Below are 9,258 nucleotides of genomic sequence, written 5' to 3'. Positions count from 1 at the left end.
GCAGTGGCTATCACGCGCTGCTCGGACGAACCGCATTTGCCAAGTTCAATGTGGTGCCGCACTACGCATACCTCAAGCTCAAGATGCCAGGCCCTCGAGGCGTCATCATGGTCAATGGAAACACCGAACGCTCTCTTCGAACGGAGGAGCATACGGCGGCTATCACAGCGGAAGTACAAAGCAGCCTCTCAAGGCAATTCTCCAGTCCGGCCATTAAACGTCCGGACACCGTCAAGCACGCCCGGAGTAACCTACAACAAGACCGCCTGGCACGTTCCAAGCAAGCATAGAAATGCGGCCCCCACCCCAGCCGTCGTGAACTTGTGAAACCAGTGTTGCGCGTACATAACTACGCTCTAGAAATACCATGGGCACAGGGGGAGGGGCACCATCACGGCACGCCCGAAACGCGGCTTAAACCGCAATAGGGGCTGCCGATTTCTTAATTTTCTCTTATTTTCAGGACTCCATTCTTCGGCAGGCTTGTCCGGCAGTACAATTGCCGCACAAACGATACAACCAGGGAAGCAGAAAGCTACGCCCCACTACGGAACTCTAAGGTGGTCTCTATAACAAGCAGTATACCTGTTTCGCATAACATTCCGCAGCTTGCCTCTGGAAAGGACATATTTGATAGTCCCATCTTTTGCTTATCGCACTATTTGTATCGTTCTGCTTTGATCGCAGCTTTTTTAAATAAACAATGCATAGCTTCCGTCTATTATTGCATTACCTCTTTTTTACGAATATATGTTCATTAATGACATGTTGCACCCATACACTTTGGTACGGCCAATACGCCAGGGGCTTAAGTACCCCACAACATTGTGTGAGAAGTCCGAACACTTTCACAAGTGCGGCACCCCGAACTTATAGCATTATATGCATCGGCTCTGAATCATGTCTTGGGTCAATAGTTGGGTTTGCCCAGCTCCTATGTTTTGGTACCTTACGTTCCGTCATATCGGCTAAGGTAGCACTAGGAGAACTACTGCGATTGTGCCCCAGTTGAGCTGGGCTAAGCACCTCAGTAGAGAAAGCTAAAACTGACCGTCATGATGAGGCGAGAGCTAGTCGCTGTTCTAGAGGTTTTTGAGTCCCTAAAGACTTATGCCGCTTAATGCGAGGAGTCGGCTTTGTCCGGCCTAGGCATGGATAGCGCCCCGAACTCGGTCTTCCGAACACTAGGGGCTTCGCCAAAATTTAAAATTATAGAATTCTATGGCTAAGTGAGAGTGTTCAAGCACTATAGTCCGATTGCCTTGTTCGTTGTGTTGAGAGCCTCCCTCGAAGGACCCATGAATGGGAAAAAGAGTGTTCATGTTTATCCCGAACACCCCAGCACTCGTGCCATGGGGGCAGAAGCCGACGACTCGCCATCTCTCAAATTTGATAAATGGCTGCACAGAAGGTAATATTTTAAATTCAAAAAGCATTGCTTAGCGCACATGAACAAGTTTTCAGCGCACAGGACAAAATGAGTGAGTTCACTAAAAAATTACATTCATGGAACATTCATCCGCCATAAGGCGGGCACCCTTCAGAATGCCCTCATAATACATCTCGGGCTTGTGATGCTCCTTGCCCAGCGGTGGCCCGTCCTTCACAAGCTTCTCAGCATCCAGCTTGCCCCAGTGCACCTTCGCACGGGCAAGTGCCCTACGGGCACCCTCGATGCATACGGAGTGCTTGATGACTTCGAGCCTTGGACAGGCCTCCACGAGCCGCCTCACCAGCCCGAAGTAGCTCCCAGGCATGGCCTCTCTAGGCCACAGTCGGACTATGAGGCCCTTCATGGCCTGTTCGTCCACCTTATGGAGCTCGACCAGCTGTTTCAGCTGGTCGCTTAAGGGCACCGGGTGTTCGGCCTCAGCATACTGAGACCAGAACACCTTCTCCGTCGAGCTTCCCTCCTCGGCACGGTAGAAGGCGGCGGCATCCGACACGCTACGGGGCAAGACTGTGAATGCTCCTGGAGAGCTCCGGATTCGGGTAAGTGACAAGTGATTCACTTTTATGTGCTTGCTTTGCATAAAGAATGCCTTACCCGCCGCTATCTTTTTATTGCCTCAACCTCCTGGAGGGCCTTCTGGGCTTCGGCCTTGGCAGACTTGGCATCTTCAATGGCCGCCGCGAGCTCAGACTCTTGCATCTTCGAGTCAAGCTCCAAACTCTCATGTTTTTTCATGAGAGCCTGGAGCTCTTGCCGCACCTCGCCAACCTGCGTCTCATGCTTCTCCCGCTCGGTGCGCTCCGTGGCCGCCCTCTTTTCGGCCTCGGACAACGCTTGCTTAAGGGTCGCCACCTCAGTTGTGGCCCCTACAATAGCCGTGTTAATCATGTTACCTTTTGCAATTGCACCTTTCACATATTTCAATAAGGTATTTCTTACCTTCCTTCTCCTCGAGCTGCTGCTTGGCTAGGCTGAGCTCTTGCTCAGACCGCTCGAGGTTCTGCTTCAGCGTATCCACCTCCGCAGTCAGTGCGGCGGAGGCCAGTAGCGAAGCCTGCATACGCATATTGACTTGAATATGTTAGACTCCTGTGATTGTTAGATCCTATATTCGGCTTTTCTTTCCGAACGCCGAACAGAGCATCAGGGGCTACTATCTATGCGGTAATATTTTTACATATTATTTACTTACCTCAAAGCCTGTTAGAAGGCTAGCACATGCTTCAATCAGTCCGCTCTTGGCGGACCGAACCTTCTGGATCACCACACTCATAACAGTGCGATTCTCCTCGTCGATGGAGGCGCCATTAAGCGTCTCCAGCAAATTGTCTGATGCCTCCGGTTGGACGGAGGTCACCGGCCTGGTAGGCTTGCTCCTCTTGGAAGGAGGCTGCCTACCGGAGTCCGGAACCGTTGAAGGTTCCGGCGCGGTGTCCGGCTCAAGGCCGGACTTGGAGCCCTTGGGGGTTCTATCCCCTTTACGCCTGGAGTCCGGGAGGTTGCCTTGCGGCGCCTCCAGGACCACCTCCTCCTGGCTTGGAACCTGTTGGGACGCCACCTTGGCGCCGTACGTAGGGTGGGCGGAGCAAGCCGTCGGAAGCGAATTCACATCCGACGAGTCCAGGGAGCCGCTCGACGACTCGTCGAGCCCGGCCTTGGGCGGACTGCACAATCATGTTCGACGTAAGGAAAAGGTGTGCAATGTGGGAATACTATGAATCACTCTGGTATCCAGATACTTACGATTTCGCCAGGGGCTTGGCCATGTGCGGCCACTCCTCTTCGCCGTCGTCGACGTTGGTGGAGTAGTCCGGAGGAGGGGTCTTCCCCCTCTTGGACCCTTCGGCCTCCCCGGTTGGGGCGGCCTTCCTTTTCTTCCCTCGCCCCGCTGGGGGGGAGAGGTCTCTTCTTCCTGCTCCTCGTCTTCATCGGAGGAGTGCGCCTTGGAGTCGCCGGATGGTGAATCCAACACCTCCTGGCGCCGGGCACTCTTTCGAGTCCCCGTGGCCTTGTTGGCCTTCTTCTCCGACACCACGTAAGGTGCCGGAACCAGCAGCTTCGCCAAGCGAGCGTCCGCTGGGCCTTCGGGCAAAGGAGCCAGACAGTTGATCTTTCCGGACGTCTCCTGCCAATCCTGTCAAAGGTAAGGGAACTTAGATCCTGCATGGAGTCAAACTATGAAAAACTAATACCCTGTAAAAGGTGAAAACATCTTACCGCACGAGCGTGACGCTGCGTGCTGAATCCGCGATCCTCGGTAGCGGATGCGAGGGCCTCGGCGCCCTTGAAAAGCACCTTCCAGGCATCTTCGTACATCATGTCGAAGAGCCTACTCAGAGTTCGGTGCCGCGCCGGGTCGAACTCCCACAGGTTGAAAGCCCGTTGTTAACACGGGAGGATCCGACGGATGAGCATAACCTGGACTACGTTGACAAGTTTGAGATTCCTGTCCACCAGGGTTTGGACGCATGTTTGGAGTCCGGTCAGCTCTCCTTTTTTTACCCCACGACAGGCCCGTCTCTTTCCAGGAGGCGAGCCACGTAGGGGGTCCAGATCGGAACTCGGGGGCTGCAACCCATTCAGGGTCACGCGGCTCGGTGATGTAAAACCACCCTGATTGCCACCCCTCTAGGGACTCCATGAAGGAGCCCTCGAACCATAGGACGTTGGGCATCTTGCCCACCATGGCGCCTCCGCAGTCCGCTTGGGTGCCGCGCACCACCTTCGGCTTGACATTGAAAGTCTTGAGCCATAGGCCAAAATGGAGGCGGATGCGGAAGAAAGCCTCGCACACGACGATAAACGCCGAGATGTTGAGGACAAAATTCGGGGCCAGATCGTGGAAATCCAGGCCATAGTAGAACATGAGCCCTTGGACAAATGGGTGGAGAGGGAAGCCCAGTCCGCGGAGGAAATGGGGGAGGAACACCACCCTCTCATGGGGCCTAGGGGTGGGGATGAGCTGCCCCTCTTCGGGAAGCCAGTGCGCAATGTCGTTAGACAAGTATCCGGCCTTCCTCAGTCTTTTGATGTGTCCCTCCGTGACGGAGGAGACCATCCACTTGCCTCCCGCTCCGGACATGGCTGGAGAAGGTTGAGGTGGGGTGTGCAGACTTGGGCGCTGGAGCTCGAGTGCGCGGAAATGGATAGGCAAAGGAGGAAGAAGGTGTGGATGAAAAGGTGGATCCTTATCCCCTTATATGGGCGGACGCGACTATGCGCCCCCACCAGCCTGGTAAAACTCGCTTATCTCCCAAGCGTCGTAGTCAATGGCGCGGTTGGGTTACCCACACCCGTATTGATGAGAATCCCGGAATAAGGGGACACGATCTCTGCTTTAACAAGACGTGCCAAGGAAACCGCCTCGCTAAACGCGCTAATGTGGGACGATAAAACGATTCGAATAAAGACTTGGCCGTGGTGTGATGTCACGCTACGAAATACGTCAGCAGATTAGATTTGTGTAAATATTATTCTCTCTATGGCAATATGTGGAAACTTATTTTGCAGAGTCGGACACTACCTTTGTGTTCAAAATCTTCTATGAAGTACTTGGAGGAGGAACCCGCCTTGCAATGCCAAAGACAATCTGCGCGCCGGACTCGTCGTCATTGAAGCCTGGTTCAGGGGATACTGAGGGAGTCCTAGATTAGGGGGTGCCCGAATGGCCGGACTATGAAGATACAAGATTGAAGACTTCGTCCCGCGTCCGGAAGGGACTTTCCTTGGCGTGGAAGGCAAGCTTGGCAATACGGATATGTAGATCTCCTACCATTGTAACCGACTCTGTGTAACCCTAGCCCTCTCCGGTGTCTATATAAACCGGAGAGTTTTAGTCCGTAGGACGAACAACAATCATACCATAGGCTAGCTTCTAGGGTTTAGCCTCTCTGATCTCGTGGTAGATCTACTCTTGCACTACCCATATCATCAATATTAATCAAGAAGGACGTAGGGTTTTACCTCCATCAAGAGGGCCCAAACCTGGGTAAAACATCGTGTCCCCTGCCTCCTGTTACCATCCGACCTAGACGCACAGTTCGGGACCCCCTACCCGAGATCCGCCGGTTTTAACACCGACAGTGTGCCCAAGAAAAAGGAGAGGAAGAGATCAGGGAAGATAACTGCCTCCAAAAAAGCCAGAGCACAAAGCAACCAGACGATGCATTCTGAAGAGCGTGTACCCGTGAAAGGTGCGGCCATGTTCCATCCACGGGCGAGCCGATGCTACCGCCGAAATTGCTAGAGGCACTATCAGGGGAATTCAGGAGACTGCACGACCATGTGCTGCCGACTGAGAAAAGCCTACTAGCGTCAAAGGATCCAGGATATCCGACATATGCGGCTCGTGTGCCTGAGGGGAAGTGCTACGTCGAGACATGGCCCACGGAGGTGTTCTTCCTGCGGTTTGACCATATCTTTGAGATGTTTCTGACAAGGCGGCTCGATTTTACAATCGTCCGCCTTTTTGTGCTACATATGAGCTCCGTCATGAAGAGTGAAGAAGTCCCGCAAATCTGTGTGGCGGATCCGTACTACATGCACGAGTCTTTCTTGAGTCTCGGCGACTTTGAGCATGAAACTGCTAGGGAGTACCTCCCAAACTTCATGGTACAGAATAAGGACTGGGAAATTGTCCTCGTGCCTTATCATCCAAAGTAAGTTAGTTCCGGGCAACCCTTTTGTACATTTCAATCATTCCTTCTCTCTCATACGGGGAATAATTTGAGGTGTCTTTTCCCCGCAGCAACGGGCGCGCCGCCCTTATCATTCTTCACCCGCAAGCTCCCACGCCGTGTATTTTGACCCTTCCAGAGACTACGAGAAAAAAGATTACACCCACATAATGAATATTCTAGATGATGCTCTCCAAGCCTTCCGCATTAGAGGTAGCCACATGCAGATCCGGAAACAAAGGAACAAGAAGATGGGTTTCACGCATAAAACTAACTTCTCCTGCATCCATGTCACAAAACCAAGCAAGAAGGATGGATTCTACATCGTCCATCTCATGATTCAGTTCAACACGGATCACCAAAAGCTTCGCATGAGAAGCAGAAATGATGATCATATCCACAAGTGGCTAGAATCTCATGGAGAAGCGGATTATAAACTTAGAGATGACTTCTTTCGCATCCAAAGCGACATCGCGACGATCATCATGGAATAAGTCGTCGATGAGAAGGGGATGTTCCACCACGGCCCTATATCGCGAGCTGACGTCCGAACTCACATAGGCATGCAACGTCTAGACCTCACGCCGTTCAAAAGCTAGGGTCCATCCTCGATGATATGGAAGGATGGAACTTCTAGTGATTTATGATGCCGATGATGATGATATGTGTCAGTTGAACTTGTATACTTTTTGTAGCGATGAAACTTTGTGATGACCACGGTCCCTGCCGAACTTGCGTAATGCTACTTTTTTAGTTTGTGTACGATGACCTGCGTACCTCTAGTTAATTAATTTGCGTAATGTATGTTGCATCTAGTTGCTAACCCTTTCTTTTTCGGTGTTGCTCTAGTATATTTTGTTGCATATATATGATTGTACATCCTCTTCATGAACATGCATCTCTAACACGTACCTAGTTTCTTGATGGCGAGATGGAAGTGCTATGTCGTGTACAAAGGGAAGGTTTCGGGGGTGTACAACGAGTGGCATGAGTGTCAGGCGCAAGTGAATGGGTTCTCGGGTGGCAGCCATAAAGGCTTCAAAAGCAGACAAGAAGGAGAAGCTAGTTACTTGAGGTTCACGCTAGCGCGAGAGAGGACTCGTAACCGCCACCTCATGTACTGCATAGTTCCGCTCTCACTCATAGTGATAGCTCTTCTCGCGTATACCTTTGTTTAGATGGATGACGTTGTAGTTGCAAGTATTCGAGACTTGCATGTATCGCTATTTTTGAGATGATGACAAGATACCACTTTGTGTTGGATGATGATTATGATGAGACTGTTTGTATGTATATGCTATGATTACATTTGTGGTCTCATAGGCATTTGTATGTGTATCATGATGACATTTGTATGTGCTAAAGATTCTTCTATAAAGCATGTTCAAATACAAAACAAATATGCCGAAAAAAACAAAAAACTACTAAAATTAGCAGTAGCGAGTGGAGAACAGTTAGCAGCAGCGCGGTACTAGCAGTAGCGCGCACAGGAGAAGTGCACTATAGCTATTAGAAGTAGCGAGCTTCCATTAAGCGCGCTGCTGCTACACTTGTGCAGCAGTAGCACTAGTGAGCACGCGCTACTGCTACGTGTTAGCTGTAGCGCCTTATTAGTAGCGCCGGTCCCCGTGCTACTGATACACCTAAAACCCGCGCTGCTGCTAGCCTTTTCCCTAGTGGTGTAGGGTTTGAGATGAGATGGTGCTGGTGAAGATGTTGATGGAGATTGACCCCCTCCCGATGAGAAGTTTCCTCGGTAGAACAGCTCTGCCGGAGCCCTAGATTGGTTCCGCCAAGGTTCCGCCTCGTGGCGGCAGAGTTTCTTCCAGAAAGCTTTCTTATGATTTTTTTTCCTCGACGAAAGACTCCATATAGCCAAAAATCGGCATCAGAGGGCCACCAGGGGGCCCATGAGGCAGGGGGCGCGCCCAGGGGGGTAGGGCATGCCCCCACCCTCATGGATGGTGGGTGGCCCCCTCTGGTACTTTCTTCGCTCAGTATTTTTTATATATTCTGAAAATAACTCCCGTGGAGTTTCAGGACTTTTGGAGATGTGTAGAATAGGTCTCTAATATTTGCTCTTTTTCAAGGCCAGAATTCCAGCTGCCGGCATTCCCCCTCTTCATGTAAACCTTGTAAAATAAGAGAGAATAGGCATATGTATTGTGACATAATGTGTAATAACAGCCCATAATGCGATAATTATTGATGTAAAAACATGATGCAAAGTGGATGTATCATGCACCTGTCACGCACACATCTGCACAGTACATTCGGCTCCACGAGGCTCCCCCTCTCAAAAATATCTGCCCTCCTCGACGGTTTTTCTGTTTCATAACACACGATTGTTATCTTTAGACCGTGTGCGATGTTTCCTTTTCCCAATCCCTCCTGCATCCCTAGAAAATATCTGCCTGCCTCGAGGGTTTTTCTGTTTCATAACACACGATTGTTATCTCCGGACCGTGTGCGATGCACTATCATCAAAATTTTCAATAGCGCAGCATTTCAATCAAGCGTTTGACTCCCGCGTAGTAAAATTTTCCGTATCTGCGTCATTTCCTCAAATACCCCTCCTCCACACACACACACACACACACCAAAACCTCCTCGGGCGTGCGCACACACACACACCCTCCCTGTTGGGGAACGTAGTAATTTAAAAAAATCCTACGCACACACAAGATCATGGTGATGCATAGCAACGAGAGGGGAGAGTATTGTCTACGTGCCCTCGTAGACCGTAAGCGGAGCGTTATGACAACGCCGTTGATGTAGTCGTACGTCTTCACGATCGAAGATCCTAGTACCGAAGGTACGACACCTCCACAATCTGCACATGTTCGGCTCGGTGACGTCCCACGAACTCACGATCCAGTAGAGTCTCGAGGGAGATCTTCGTTAGCACGACGGCGTAATGACGGTGATGATGATGCTACCGAAATAGGGCTACGCCTAAGCACCGCTACGATATGACCGACGTAGATTATGGTGGAGGGGGGCACCGCACACGGCTAAGGGATCAATGATCAACTTGTGTGTCTATGGGATGCCCCCCTCCCCCATATATAACGGAGTGGAGGAGGGGGAGGGTCGGCCCTCTACTATGGCGCGCCCTTGGGAGTCCTA

Source organism: Triticum aestivum, chromosome 4A (assembly GCF_018294505.1).
Source record: "Triticum aestivum cultivar Chinese Spring chromosome 4A, IWGSC CS RefSeq v2.1, whole genome shotgun sequence".
NCBI classification, from domain to species: domain Eukaryota; kingdom Viridiplantae; phylum Streptophyta; class Magnoliopsida; order Poales; family Poaceae; genus Triticum; species Triticum aestivum.
The sequence above is the reverse complement of the archived record's forward strand: the minus strand, read 5'-3'. Positions refer to the sequence as shown.